Source organism: Lampetra fluviatilis, chromosome 40, assembly GCF_964198595.1.
Source record: "Lampetra fluviatilis chromosome 40, kcLamFluv1.1, whole genome shotgun sequence".
Lineage (NCBI taxonomy): Eukaryota > Metazoa > Chordata > Hyperoartia > Petromyzontiformes > Petromyzontidae > Lampetra > Lampetra fluviatilis.
The window spans coordinates 7,596,411-7,610,255 of record NC_136314.1 but is presented as its reverse complement, the minus strand read 5'-3'; the positions used below and the strand labels follow the sequence as shown (position 1 = coordinate 7,610,255).

The 13,845-nt window shown below is 51.9% G+C and overlaps 1 protein-coding gene across 1 annotated transcript in view; it reads left to right on the top strand.

Moving 5' to 3' along the window:
• The first annotated feature begins 4,202 nt into the window (after positions 1 to 4,202).
• The window catches only part of CFTR (CF transmembrane conductance regulator), an 81,785-nt gene continuing 72,142 nt past the window's right edge, over positions 4,203 to 13,845 (top strand). The window contains exons 1-2 of the mRNA XM_078875013.1: positions 4,203 to 4,534; positions 10,416 to 10,521. The gene's annotated coding sequence lies outside the window, so the exon portion shown is untranslated. The remainder of the gene's footprint in view (positions 4,535 to 10,415; positions 10,522 to 13,845) is intronic.

Genomic DNA, 13,845 nt, shown 5'->3' with positions numbered 1-13,845 from the left:
GCCTGCCACCATTAAGCAATTGGTAATTAAATATAATTTATTTTTTCCTAAAAAGTGTAAAATTTTGGAAAAAAATTTTCACGAAAATAAATTGTCACGCACAACGAGTCTGTGTGCAAAATGTCAGCTCGATTGGATCACGGGAAGTGGGTTAAAAAACGACCGAAATATTTGCACGGTCGTAAGCGCGCAAGCAAGCAAGCAAGTTAACTTAATATAAAGGATTTAAAAAGAGCAGCCCGGGACGACTTCAGTCAGTTGTCTTCAACCTCCGGGCCGTCAGGACCCACTCCCTGCCATCCTGCCTCCTCAAGCCGCTTGGAGCCACCGCGTGATGCCAGCGAGTGCTGATACGAGGCATTGAGGGGTAAAGTCCTCTCTCGTCCTTCTCCCTCCGACTCTCACAGCGTCCGTGCGACGCCGTGAGTCCAGCATCGAGGTACGTGGTAGGACGCTTGAGTGACCGGGTTCGTAGGCAGACCCGGGCTAAGCCCTTCTTGCGACATATTCCCCCTCCAGGTCGTGTGTATTTGCGCCGTCAATAAACTTTAGTTCAGAGTATCGGTGCAGTGTGATTTCTGTGTGTGTGGGTAGAACGTCGGCGTGGTGTCTGCGATGTGCGTGTGGTGCGACTGCGCGGGCGGGACGGTGCGCGCGAGAGCGAGCGCAGGGCTGCAGCGTCGGTGTGGTGTTGGTAATCTGAGTGTGTGCGTGAGGCGCGCGCGTATTAAACCATAAACGGTCCGCCGACGCCCGCGTGTCGCGCGAATCTTAGGGCGGTGGAGGGGGGGAGTTAAAACCCCGCTCGCGCGTATCCCCGCGAGAACAATAGCATTAAAGGCGAGGCACGCGCGCAAATTCGCGCAGCCCTTAAGCGCTCGCCTTTGTGCGAGACGAGCGCCTGCAGGGGCGCGCGCGTGCACGCAGCCGCCTTCGTATTCGTGGTGGTGCACGTGGGCGTGTGCGACATAACCCCGGGCGGTGGTGAGCCAGCCGGTTAGCGGAGCACTGGCGCGGGGCGGGGGGGGGCGATCACCCGATCGACGGGGGCCCGGTGAGAGGCGGCCGACGAGGAGGAGGAGGGGGGAGTGGAGGGGAGTGAGCGTCGCGCCCCGCCCGCTCACAGGGAGCGGGGACGCGGGCGTCGGCCCCCACAGAACAGCGACACGACACGAACTCTCTCGCCCGAAGCCCTCTCATCGCGGCCAGCAAACATCGACATTGGCACCGAGCTCCCGAACGGATTGCTGCCGCTGCCATTGTGCGCAAGGTTATAATCGAACCCATGCGCCTCCACCTCCGTGGCTCCCCGCACCGCGCGTCTCGTTAGGCCGCGCGATGAGTTCACGCCGCACAGGACGCCGGCGACAGCGTGGGGAGGGGGCGGTCTTGGCGAGGCGCTGCTGCGTCTTGAGAGTTCACGGGCAAAGTCTGCCCGAGTGCGGGGGGGAGATGGCGGGGCGGGGGGAGCGGGGAGCGAACTTCGCATGGGAATTCACATTCAGGCTGACGGCAGCTCCAGCGTCACCGTCAGAACGCATCACGACAATGGACACACATGGCGGACGATGTGAAAAAGAGAGAGTGAGAATGTTTACGCGACGCGTAACAATTCACTGCGTACGAGTTTAACAACCTGAGCAAATACGGCGTTGAAGGTGCACAGCTCTTGTTGTGCATATAATAAACCAACTTGGAAACGTGCCGATGTATCCTTACAGGTAACTTGATGTTTATTTGAACAGTACGCCCTTTCCAAGTTACCCCTTTGGACATTTTGCGAGTAAATGTTTTAACAACGCGAAGATGGACGCAACGCCTTGTAGAGGTGCTGATGGTGACGATGACGAAGTGATGGGCTGGGGTCGCCATGTCACAATAACATCGCCGCGTGGCTCGCAGTTTTTAGTTCTCAGTTTCATTTATTTGGTATAGTCCTGTGAGCCATTCGGCTCTTGAATCGGGTGCAACCGCAACAAAAAATTTAAATCACGTCTAAAGATAAAATAATAAATTAAAATAATAGCGACGTTTCGATTGCAACACAAGCAATCATCATCAGGCATAATGATTGCTTGTGTTGCAATCGAAACGTCGCTATTATTTTAATTTATTATTTTATCTTTAGACGTGACTTAACCAAAAGAACCAAAGAATAATTCCTGCAGTCACGAAAGCTCCAAAATTAAGATTGAAAAAATTTAAACATGAACAAGAAAACATCTTCAAGTGACTATGCGCAAACATAAAAATCCAGGAAAAGACGGCAAAAACATCTTCCAGAAAAAAGCACCGTAAACCAACGCTGTGTGCAAAAATCCCAGTGGGATGCAAGTCAAACAACAAACAACCACAAGACAACTTAGATTAATGCCATCATTCTAACTCCGTACTACAACAACCAAACATGGCGAAACCAAAAAACGCTTTCCAAATCACCAAAATAAAGCCATAATAGCAATGTAACAGTGATCATAGGAACTGTGACCGAAATTTCACAATAAACGACATAAGCAACATGTCCCACCAAAACCCTTGTAGCCATAGCTGGCTGCACGAGTCACTCCACAACAGTAGGAGCATCGGTTGGAGTATCAAAAATTCCCAATGCACCTTTAAAGATTAGCAGACTAAAGTCCAAGTCTAGATTTGAAGCTTTCGTGACTGCAATGATTCATACTCTTAGGTTTTTTTCGGTAAAGTCACGTAGGTAAAAAATGAAATTAAAATTAATAAAAGTAATAATAGAAACAAAATAATTAATTTTAATTAAATTTTTCACCTACGTGACTTTACCGAAAAAAACCCATGAGTATAAAGTCCAAGTCTCCGCGGCCTGGTCGCCACCTTTCCGGAGAGAGGCGTCTCCCCAGCTCCGAGTGCAGGGCGATCTTCCGACCGGCATCGCCACACTGCGCGCGTCCAATGCGGCCGTCCTCACTCGCGCAATCATCCCCATCGTATGGAGTCCTTTTGACCTTTAGCGCCGCCTCGCCCTGGCTACGCGGGTCCCAGCCCTGCGAGCCGAGACGACGCTGCACGCGCCCACCGGGGATGAGCCGGTATCCTGGACAGCGTTTCCTTTGGGTGTGTTGGGGAACAATGGAGCCAAATTGTGAGTGATTCGCTTTGGCAACGCAGTGTTTTAATTTGGTGTTTAATGTGCCGGGGCCACTCACCCACCACGGTCGTTTAATAGACATATAACTAGGCAAAGATTCCCCATATAGCGTTGACCACACTGGAGAGGCAAGTGCAATTAGCGAGCACGGAACACGAGGGGGAGGGAGGCCAGCACCACGCCCGGTCGCCTTTGTCCCCCGAATACTGGTGTTTACACAACGCACCAGGTACTCATTCAAGGCTCAGTGAACCTAGGTGAGACCCCGAACCGGTGAAAATATTGGTCGTGAGTGTGAATTGAATGCGAGTAAACAGATTCGTAGTGCAGTGCGCTAACCACTGCGCCACCACTCCTCACAGAGTCACCACGCACAGGCGACTCAACGCGAGATCCTGATTGGAGGGTTGACTTGGCCCATCATCCTTCCAGTGTCACTAAAATAAGCACCGCATTACGGCAAAGCCAACAGCTTTTGTTATGAAGATAGACTCATCCCCGCCATATGAATGTGGAGTTTCCATCACTGGCTCTGGAGGACTGTAATCGGGAGGTGAGCACCAATGCTTCAATGTTCATTTGAACAGGGGACCCCTTTGACTTTGACATAACACCAAACCCAATGTCCTTCTATGACCTAAAACTCGCACGTAGGTTGCAGAACGGTGTTCGCCTGCCTTCCTAGAACAGGGCGAGATGTTAATAAGTACATCAGCAGTTTGCCGTGCGCTATAAACCCCAACTCTTGCTATGGTCATATATATTGCTGGCGCTAACAGCGAGATAGCGCGGCTGCGATGACGACCAAGTTCCACTGCACGCCCGCAGCGGCTCCCAGTCGTGCGTGTTGCCGGCCGTCGAGCAGGAGAGCCGGGGGCGATGCCGCCGCTGTCCCTTACGAATCCAGCGGGAGACGCGGTCCGTCCTCTGTTACGGAACGGGATTTTAAACGTTGCGGCTCGAGACGGTGCTGAGCGTCGCGCGCGGGGCTCGAGTTGCGGAGAGGTGCTGGTGGGGGGGGAGGGGGTCAGCTTTCTCGAGGCGCTGCCAATTGCGAGCGGGCAAAGTTCGCCGACGCGGGGCTGGGTGTGCGTGCGACGGGGGAGGGTCTGGGCACCGGCTCCTTATAAGCCTCTCCTGCCGCAGGCTCCGAGCGCCCGAGGAGCTGAGCTGTAGCGCCGCGCCGCCGCACATTGAACTCTGCACTCGAGGTCAAGAAGGCAGCCTGGAGAGCCAGTGGGACCACGTTTCAGAAGAGCGGGGAGCTAACGGATTTGGTCTCAAGCGCCTCTTATGTAAGCGGTCGTCTTAGATGAACGAAGGGGAGCACGCGGTGACGGCGGCGGCGGCTCGCGAAGCGCGCGCGTGAAACGACCGAGAAGCCCTGGTCCCGTGCGCAACTGCGAGGCGAAGGTCAGTGGCCGCTTCGCGCGGAGTGAGCGGGGAGCCCGGCCGCCCAACGTCAGTCGCGCACACGGCACCGCACCTGCAATTGGCGCGTCAATCGCCTCGATCCAACGTTGTTCAGACGTTCCTCGCGCACGAGAGGACACAACCGAAATGTTGTGATCAGGCGCGACCTACCTTAATTAACGTTGCGTATAAGACAGCGTTTACGGTTGGGACTTTCTAAACTCAGTGCATTATTCGCCGCGTAATATCACTGTTCGGCAGAACGTTTCAAGATCGGGGTGGTATTGTAAACAAGGTTTGGATAAGAATATTAAATATAGTCGTTTTACGGGATTAGATCATACATTAGATTTAATAATTCCAGTACTTTGGAAACCAACGATGCACGCAGTCGACCGTAGCTGCTTCAGCTCGCGTTTGTTGAATTGACACGCACGCATTAAACCCAAACAATCAACAACATACATTTGTTTTGCGTGAGTGCAATGTTTCGGTACGAACTCGACTCTGTACGTTGTGTGGCGCGTCACGTTCACGTGAGCCGGGCTCGCTTTGCTCGATAAGCTCGCAACGACGTCCTCGCACGCGGGCAGACGGCCATGCAGCCACAGACAGGCCGAGGCAGCGGAGTTGAACTGCGACCTCGGCCTCTGGGGGCTTCTCTCGGGCTGTGGTGACCGCGGGGAGGCTGAATGAGTGGATCATTATTATTGTTATTGTTGTGTTGGACGCAGTCGCCCTCCAGCAATAACGGAGGGCAGAGGAGCGACGCTCACAACGACGAGCGGAGCGCCGGGCGTTTATAACAGAGAAAGTGGGCACAGTGGGGGACACATATGGTGCATCTGGCAGTGATCTCAGTGAGTCAACCCATAACACCTGGGTCTGTTCCGTGACCTCCTGCGAGCGAGCCTTCGACACTTCACCTGGCCTCAAAGTGCACCAAGCATGGCACAAACGCCGTGGAAAACACAAATAAATTGGGCATCTCCTCCCGCTACCGTTAAACACGACAGGACCCTCGAGAAAAAAAAGATCCTACTCTATTTCGTACGGTGCGAAAGAAGTTCCCGCTTGAGAAAGAGACGCAGGAGCGCACACTTGATTAGCCATGATCAGTCCACCGCTTGACGAAGGTGCCACAGCGAGTTTTTGGTTCGGCGTGCCGAGAAGATCGAGCGAGCCCGAGCGTGAGTGCCGTAGAGCGAGAGAGAGGTTGGGAATCGCAGCTTCACTCAAGCGGAACGTTCCTTTTCACGGCCGCTGTTCGTCCCAGGGTGTGAGAGGCACATCAGGGGTCACGGTGTTCCACGCGGGGTGAGTCAGCCCCGGCTTGCCGTACCACCGCTGTTTTCTAGGGATACGGGGGGTGGGGGGATAAATCATCGAATGGCAAAATGGAAACTCGTGGAATTTTGACGGTGTTCGCCGGCGTGGATTGTGCCATAGGGCACGCATGGTCGTGACTGCCGGCAGCTTGCAATGCGACCGCATTGTTGACATCGATTCAGCAGTATCAGCGGGAGACTCGCTCGCCCTTTCTCGCGGGCATTCCGAGCGTAGCGGGATCTGTATTCTTATGGAAATCGCTTTGTCCGTGGAGCAAAATGCACCCAGCCATACAATTATACCTTAAATGCGAGTGTATACTGCGGGCATCGTTTGACTCATTTCCTGTGCCAGAATTCCCAACCAACGCTGATTCTGCACGGATTTAAACTCCAAATTTTGCCAAATTCCCAAATTACACCGCAAATGACTCAATCGTCGCCTCTGACTGAAAAGACACTGCTCCGGATCACTGTTACAAATGATACTTTATCCTGGTCTCGTCAGTTCTCATCTTCACAATCAAAATGAAACCAAATAAACGTGAAACTTTAGCCCCGGTTTGTGACCTGATGCTGCGTTTCCGCGACCCCTTGAAAGGGTGTCTGCTCGGTTCGCGAGCCGGGACCCGCAGGCCCTGCTCGCGTTTCCACGGCTGCCCTGCTACACAGTGTGCAGCAGAAGGCAGGGCAGCAACATCCACTGTTGTACTGTTCTTATACGCGTCCAGGTATATGCTCTCCCGCCTTCCTTGTCAACCTACACTGACCATTGTAGTGAAGTATGGTCGAATAAACCACAGGAATGACAAGAGGGCAGCGTAGTTACACCGAGTAGCGCCTTCCCCCTTGAGACTACGAAAGTTGGTGGATGAGTTTCATATTTAAGAGACCAAATATGTTGAACGTTTTTTTTCCTGAATTAATTTAGAGGTTTGGGCTATTTAAAACAAGGTTGAATATCGCGGGGCACATGTATAGAGTGAGCTGATGGACCCAGTCCAACCTTCAATGAGTGCACGAAAAGAACGGTGTAACCAGCGCCGATTGGAAGAGCGTGGATAGGAGGCTCTGTCGGGCAGCCAAAGGAGAGAAGCCCGTACGATGTGTGGGATCGTTCCGAGCGGAGGTGTTCCCCGCAGCCAGGAGGTGATGGGGTGCGGGCTTAGGGCCAACGAACTCCTCCACCGTTGACCAAAACCCGGACAGATAACTCAGTGAGCCCCGGGCTCGTATCAAAACTGTGCGATATCCTGCGATAAAGAGCAACGCGATACCGCTACCAGATCTCGCTACAAATCAATTCCTGCCACTCAGACTCAGATGCCAAATCCCGGAATGTTCGCCGGGTCAAACCGGGCCAGGTGGCCACCCTGTGTGGACTGGATGCTGTTTCACTGCGAGCTGACGCTGCCAGTGCGACACAGTAGTCGCTGGCGAAGATAAATCAAGACGTACAAGCCCTGCTGCTTGTGCTGGACGGATAGAGCGTCGGTTAAATGACCTCACCGAGACACTATTACGAGCTGCCATATTCTGTGGGGGGGAAAATATTTCCGGTTCTTTTTTGATGCGGGAGCAATCATCGCTAAACACAGACGAAATCCAGCCGACACTGATCCTTCCCGAGCAGCAGAGCATCCACGTCTCTGTGGGACGCGTACGAAGGCGCTGAAGATGATGACCCCCCTCGTCCCGCCGTCCACGCCCCGTGCGCCGCGCATCTCCCCCAGCTGACTATCTGCTGCGCTGCCAATAAGGGATGGGAGGGTCAAGGCGCTTGAGTGCGTCTGTTGAGGCTGCCTCGGTCGAGTTCGCCAGTCCCCGAGCTACTGCTGCTGCTTTGGAATGCGATCGTCTGGCCCCATCGCAGCTGATGCTGCCTCGGCAGTATTCCAAATGTCCAGCATTGCCCTACTTGTCCAGTACCCCATCCTTTGTAAATCTCTCAGTGCAGTGAGTATGGAGGACAGAACACAAGCGCTGCTGTCGGAACCGGTGTCGCTTCCTTATTTGGCGTCTCTAAAGGGCCCAGGTCTCAGACCCATCTCACAATGCAGGTGTAACCACTGCTTAGTACATCCCCACTTTGGCTTGAGAGATAATATTTACCGTAGCCCCTTCCACAGACGAACAAACGCTGATGAGAAACTATGAATCCGGTCTGCACTATCGTTGCGAGAAAAAAGAGTGGAGAATTCTCCTTGCCATCGAACACGGATTTGTGCCACTTCTGCGTTTACGTCGTGAGTCTTCGCGGTCAGCTCGTAACAAGTGATTGACATCATTGGAACCTCATTTGCCAGTAAAAAATATGATAATAGGTTTTTTACCCTTCTATCTGGCAACAAAACTGACACCTTTTTTTACAAGGAGTCATGTTTGCATAGACCACAATACCTGCAGCCATAATGCAAACAAAAATTGGCATTGTCTTTGAGTTGTGCGCCGTTTGGCGTCATCTGGTCCAACTCATGTGAGACTAGGCTCTAAGGAAAGCTGTCTCGGGTGTGGACCAATCAACTTCAAGGACAGTGCATATATTATCAGAGTTATGTTTTTGGTTTGCATTATGGCTGCAGGTATTGTGGTCTATGCAAACATGACTCCTTGTAAAAAAAGGTGTCCGTTTTGTTGCCAGATAGAAGGGTAAAAAAACAATTATCAAGCGATTGACCTGTTTACTGGGACTTCGTGAACGTAGTTGTTGGAAATCTGTTTTCAATGCCTGACCTATTATCGATTAAATTGGCTACGCGTGTTTCTAAGGTATTCATAGCCCCAGACGCCATGCTGCTGCTGGGGTATTTTAAGCTCGCAGCTTTCGCTGAGCACCCGCTCCGTGTCGCCTCGCGCTGGCCTTGCTCCTGTCGGGACGCCGCTGAGCTGATTTGTGAATTCACAGTCCTGGATCAATCGGCTGCTGGATGAACACCACCCCCAAACCGTGTTGGGCAGGGCGGCGGGGGGGGGGATCTTCTTCATCACACTGGTCAGTGTGGGTTGGTGAAAGGCAGAGGTGGGGGGCGCGTTAGGGACGGGTTCAGATATCGCTCGCCACCGATGTTAACCGTGGCTTGGAAGTGAACTCTGGACGGCGGGGTCGCAGCGTGGCGCGCTGACCACACTGGGCCATCGCTCCCCACTGTGACTGCGTGCCGTAGTTGACTTGTCAATAGGCCCTCTCTGTCGAGTGGGACTGGTGACGTGTGGTGGTGGTGGTGACAGAGTAGCCCTGTTGAAGGGCACGTGACCTCTCGTCGCCCTGCCAATGTCGGTTTTTTTAATTTACATGTCCGTGTTGAATTTTTTCTAGCCACTTTCCATTTAACTAAAGCGTTCATTTCCACCCCACTGCTGCCTCTGTCAGCACATTCCACAGCAGTGTCGGATGTGCCCGGAGGGCGTCCGAGGAAAGCGGGTGCCCTCAGAGCGCTTTCCCTTAGAGCGCGTGCCCGCGGTCATCTCGTAACAAGCCCTTAGAGCGCGTGCCGCGGTGAGGCCGTTTGCTCCTCGGCTCCGTGGCAGCTCCAACCGCGGGACAGATACGTGGCTGGGTTGAGCAGTGATCATCGTCGCCGTTGTGGAAACGAATTTCACGATCGAAGACGCAACAGACAATACCTCGGCAAGAATGAAGGAAGCAAAACAATGCGGCCGATTAGAAGAAACGAGGATAGGAAGAGATGATAAATACGAGCGGTAAAGAGAACGCGGTTTCAGCTTTACACAACGCCGCGACTGTGCGTTGGCTTGCGACGGGGTGCGACGATTGTACGGCGCGTGAAGAATCGACTGCGGGTGACGGAGAGAGGTGGGATGTGAAGTGGGGGAGGGCCCAGCTGGCGGTGCTGTCAGGGGGAGAGAACTTCGATCTCGAGAGGGAGCGGCCGCCCGCCCGCTGCGTGCGGGGGCGGTGAGGTGCTGGTGGGAGGCGGAGGAGAGCGCAGCACGTGTCGGGCCAAGGGAGGAGGAATGAAGTCAGAGACGGAGGAAGGAGACGAATACTTTTTAAAACAACGGAGGGCAAAGTGGTGATTGGTCGGTGCTTGACAGTGCAGCAGCAGAGCGCTGCGAGGATGTGGCTGTGGCGTTCGAGTATTTGCGCTGCCGCGGATGAGAATGTGATGAGTCAGTGCGTCTCGCGGTTTAGACGCACACCACCACTGGTGGCCCTGTGCCAGTAGCGGAAATTCCACGTTCCCATGGTGGGAGCCAGTCTTTCCGGAGGACAACCACTGTTGGCTTCCTGCAAAGTGATACGCGTCGATTTGACCCGGTGTAGAAGGTCAGCTGCAGTGTCCCTCTCCAGCGTTTAATTAATTGTGTGACCACATGATTCTGAGCCAAGCGTTTTGACCACAGCGCCCACTGGCCAGACGTATACGTACCCACACCACAGCGTGCGCCAAAATAAATAACGCGCGCGATCTTAGGCCTGCTGTTGCTGCTACTGCAGCAGCCAGTGGAGCAAAATTCACTCAGTAGCTTTGTGACCTCGAATGGCCTGGGTCACGGCGATGTCATCGATTGCATTTCTATTCATTTTACAGACGGCACCCCCTCCGGACCACTGACGGCACCATGACCTCAGCCCGGCGACCCGGATCAGCCGCATGAGTTCAATTCCGAAGCCTCTCCGTCGACGGCTGGAAACAGGTACTCCTCCGCGATTGATAATTGTTTTTTTACCCTTCTATCTGGCAACAAAACTGACACCTTTTTTACAAGGAGTCATGTTTTCATAGACCACAATACCTGCAGTCATAACACAAACAAAAGACATAACTCTGATAATGTGCATTGTCCTTGAAGTTGATTGGTCCACACCCGAGACAGCTTTCCTTAGAGCCTAGTTTCACATGAGTTGGACCAGATGACGCCAAAAGGTTATTTAACCCAATTTCCGAGCGCACGGCCCAAAGATCCAACACGCCAGGCGGCGGTAGATGAGAGTGAACACGACTCTTGAATGGGGCTTTGGGAAAGAGGCCGCGGGAGGGAATTCCGAAGTTGAGCAGCGCCGGGGAAGAAGCGGCAGACGAGGCAAGACCCGGCACACGGAAGACGCTGTTTCTGCTGTGAGCAGAATTATCCCTTTATTTGTGAACTTTATAAGAATCCCACGGAGATTAATGGGCAGTGTTTGATTCCTGACCGGTCTATCAAGTGGAGGTGTGTGAATCGAGCCCTATATGATAAACGTTCGCATGTCAGGGCGTATTGTTGTTGTTGTTGTTCTTCTTGGTTCTTTCGGTAAAGTCACGTAGAAGGGAAGTAATAAAATAATAAAAATAAAACATAATAAAAAATAATTCTCACGACGTTTCAGCCACAACGCAAGCAGCCGTCTTCAGGTGAAGAACAAGTCTGTCGAGAAGACAGAGTCTGAATGACAACCCCAGGCTTGGAGCGTCTTTTTAAGCTGGGTTGGAGGGGGGGGGGGAAGAGCGCCTTGACAAAATAATTTCATATCAAGAGGAATTTAGCAAATGTATAAGCTGGGTTGGAGGTGGAAGAAGAGCGCCTTGACAAAATAATTTGCATATCAAGAGGAATTTAGCAAATGTCTAAGCTGGGTTGGAGGTGGAAGAAGAGCGCCTTGACAAAATAATTTGCATATCAAGAGGAATTTAGCATATTTATGGAAAATGCGTAGGAGGTGGGCTGGGGGGTTTCAAAGTCATATTATGCCCTGAGAGGTGAACAGCGATGGGCACCATCGTCGATTGAGATGGCCACGCTGAATCTGTCGATTGAGCCCGATTGGCGCTTTTGATGAGGCTCGGAGCTCACACGCAGACGCGTGCGGTGCTCACAGAGAGTATTCCAGATGTAACTCCTAGTCCCCCCTTGCAGGAGTGTATCAATGGTGTTATGGAACAGCTGGCGATGTGTCGTCAAAGCTACATATGGCAGTGTACAGCAAGACATTAAACTCTTATCACGATGTAGTTAAGCATAACATCAAGTCACGTAGAAGGGAAGTAATACAATAATAACAATAAAACATAATAAAATGAAATAATTCTCACGACGTTTCGGCTACAACGCAAGCAGCCCTCTTCAGGTGAGAATTATTTCATTTTGTTATGTTTTATTTTTATTATTTTATTACTTCCCTTCTACGTGACTTTACCGAAAGAACCAAGAAGATGAATCCCTGCAGTCACGAAAGCTTTACATCGAAACATAACATCAAGTTTTTCGGTCATCGCCAGGTCTGAGTAACACTTGATAAACTGATAACAATCGTCCTCTTAGGCTTTTTCCGTAAAGTCACGTAGGTAAGAAATAAAAATAAAATTAATAGAAGTGATGAAATAATAAATCACGACGTTTCGGAGGCAACACAAGCTTCCGTCTTCAGGTGGAACCGTCACAGCACAATTGCTGTATCAAGTAAACAGAGAAGTCCCAACAGACCCGACCTTGTATATATACTGGTTAAGCAATCGTGCTGTGACGGTTCCACCTGAAGACGGAAGTTTGTGTTGCCTCCGAAACGTCGTGATTTATTATTTTATTACTTCTGTAAATTGCATTATTTATTTTTACCTACGTGACTTTACCGACAAAAGCCTAAGAGTATGAATCCTTGCAGTCACGAAAGCTTCAAATCTAGAATTGATAATAATCGATGTTGACGAGGCCACGTGGGCTTAACCGGACAGAAGCTACTCAGGAGGCCCCGTGCCTCAGAGGTCAGGGCACGGATCTGGCACCGCTCAAAGTGAGGCTATGAATCTAAATTCACTGCGAGGGAGTGGACACTGAGTCGATACTAGTCAGCGGACTCACTACGAGGGAGTCTGCACGAGCGAGTCGATGGCCTCAGCCCAGTCACCGATGACTGCACCATGAAAAAATTAACCCGTAAAAACAAAGTTTTTCACTTTAAATCCTTTATATGCGTGGCGGCTAGAGTCCTCTCGTCCTCTGGCTTGAGATGGCTGCCACCTATGGGTCAGATGATTGCCTGCCACCATTAAGCAATTGGTAATTAAATATAATTTATTTTTTCCTAAAAAGTGTAAAATTTTGGAAAAAAAAATTTTCACGAAAATAAATTGTCACGCACAACGAGTCTGTGTGCAAAATGTCAGCTCGATTGGATCACGGGAAGTGGGTTAAAAACGACCGAAAGATTTGCACGGTCGTAAGCGCGCAAGGAAGCAAGTGAACTTAATATAAAGGATTTTAAAAAAACCCACTCGGCTCAATATTCGGGATCTGCTCGTTCACGGTGTGTGGGGAGGTTCGTCCCCTGAGTGGTTTTCTGACAAAGTTGTCGTCCCGTCAAAGCCTCTCGACCCCCCCCACCCCACCGCGAGATCTCAGAATGGATTCGTCGTCACGTGACTTCACGCTGATGAACGAAAACTTGAATAAATGATAGGGAGGGGATTGCCACGTCATTATGTAAATCAAATTCATACGGCTAATTTTTGAATCCATACTTACAAATGTACCCCCCAAACACTCTGCCATCGCCATGTAAATGTACCACTTCACGTAGCCTGCGCACAGCGTGCCGAGTTTGGAATATATCCGACACCACGCCTCTCTCTGTAATCTCGGGCACTCTGCCCCTCACAGGGGCCGTCAGCCCAGCTCAAGGGACCGGCACCAGCCCCCCCCCCCCCCCCCCCCCCATTTAACGACGGTGCCACGCAGCTTGCGTGTCGCGCGTAGCGGCACGCTGCGTGAGACGGGCGCGGCAGGCTCGGGCTGAGCGTGTCCGCGTGGTCTGCGTGGTCTGCGTTTGTCTCCGCGGCGTGCGGAGACGGCAGTAGCCGGAGTCCTCACCCCACTCTCACATCGGAGTCTCCGTGGGGTGCGGTGCAGACGGATCCCCTGTCAGCCGGGCCGGACCATCAAAGACGACAAATTGAAATCTGCGTACCGGGCAGTGATGCTCGGTGCGTTGTTAACGCGTCTAGAGGAATCATGACCACGAGGTTCCAAGCACCTAATACATTA